Consider the following 1,543-nt stretch of genomic DNA (forward strand, 5'->3'; position numbering starts at 1 on the left):
TCGACCAGGCGGACATGAGCCGTCCCTGTGTGCAGATGAAAAATAGAAAAGGGGGGAAAAGGGAAAAGTGTTCAGGTTGTCACAGCAGCACCATGAATACGGAGAGATCGTCTCCTTTACGCAGACCAGCCCAGACTGCCTGAGAGCCTTTTTCCTCTAGTTACAGCTTTAAATGAGAAGAATGCTGGCAAGCCTCATTTTCCTCCCCCTTCTGTCGGCCCTCTCCCATCCCCTCACGGAGCTACACCCATGTTCACAGGACGGGTTACGACAGCCTGCGTTTCATCAAGCCTCTGGTTCACTGTCCACTTTGTCTTCACCAGGCTGTTTCTGGCTGGAAACACTTTACAGCCAACAAGGTCAAAGTGTTGTGATTATCAATACATCCAGGAAAACTTAACACTAGTTTCCATTTACACAACAATGTTGAACAACCAGCTGATTAGACCTTTTCCAAACTTTCTCCGTTTTGTGGCCGAGTTTCCAGACATGATGTAAAAACCAATTTCACGTCGAAAGGCTGGCAAGTCGATTCATGAAGACGGAAACAAAGAAACGACATGAACACATGAATATGTTTCAGGATGTTAAAGTTTCATAAACTGTTTTACAGCTTTCACGTGTTTTAGTTAGCGTTAATAACCTGGATCTAACGTTAATAAATCTCTGGTTGACGAGTCCAAGGAGTGAAGCACGTTGCGGCAACTTGAAACCGCTACTGCGCTAGGTAACCCAAGAGTGAGCAAATGGACAAAAATGTTTTCTCACTTTCAGTTTTTGTCATTTCAGTAAGTTTTCATTTAATTACCGTTTTCATTTCTTCATTTCATGAAAACGTTCAGTTTTTAAATTTTGTTAGTTAGTTATAAAAACCTTGGTGCCCACTCAGAAAATGACTCCCAGGTTTCATACAAACATGTCGATTTGTATTTGTGGAGTAAATTTGTTGGGAAAATGTAGCAACAACTTTTAAACAGCAACTGTCTGCGTGTAGCTAATGTTGGCAGGAATAGTTACCGTAAATGACAGGGATTGAGATTTTGTTGTTTTATCTCAGTGTGTCACTTAGCTTAGGGCTGAAACGATTAATCGCGATTAACTAATCCAGTAAATGATTAATCGTTAACTACTTTAAACGTTAGCAGCATTAGCTGAAGGAACAACATATTCAGAGCAGCAATAAAGTCAAAATTGCACAAAAAAAATTTATTTTTTCTTTTTTCGTTAGTTTTGTGAACCAAACCAATCATGATGAGATATTTGGTTCTTTTCAACACCTTGGCTCTGAAAACGTCCCGCCTGGTTTCCGCCGGGCGTTCGGTTCGGCTCACTTTGGTGCAAATGGTTGGAACATGAAACATCCAAGCAGACGAGAGACAGGAAACAGCTGCTGAAACCAGAACCAGGTGAAGGACGGCCGTCCATCCGACCCGGACATGAGGGACCCGGCTGTTTGTGGCTCCGCCCACAAAACCGACCCGCTCAGCACAGAGAAGAGCAGCAGAAACAAGATGGCCGCCCGCTGATGGCGGGGAGTGAATTT

At 43.2% G+C, this 1,543-nt stretch overlaps 1 protein-coding gene across 1 annotated transcript in view; it reads right to left on the bottom strand.

The window, feature by feature from the left end:
- Positions 1–180, bottom strand: part of col5a2a (collagen, type V, alpha 2a) — a 46,666-nt gene extending 46,486 nt beyond the window's left edge. Inside the window, exon 1 of the mRNA XM_055052867.1 lies at positions 1–180. This exon is cut by the window's left edge and continues 86 nt beyond it. The gene's annotated coding sequence lies outside the window, so the exon portion shown is untranslated.
- Between the last annotated feature and the right edge of the window lie 1,363 nt (positions 181–1,543).

Source organism: Poeciliopsis prolifica, unplaced genomic scaffold (assembly GCF_027474105.1).
Source record: "Poeciliopsis prolifica strain line A6 unplaced genomic scaffold, Auburn_PproV2 SCAFFOLD036, whole genome shotgun sequence".
Classification (NCBI taxonomy): Eukaryota; Metazoa; Chordata; class Actinopteri; order Cyprinodontiformes; family Poeciliidae; genus Poeciliopsis; species Poeciliopsis prolifica.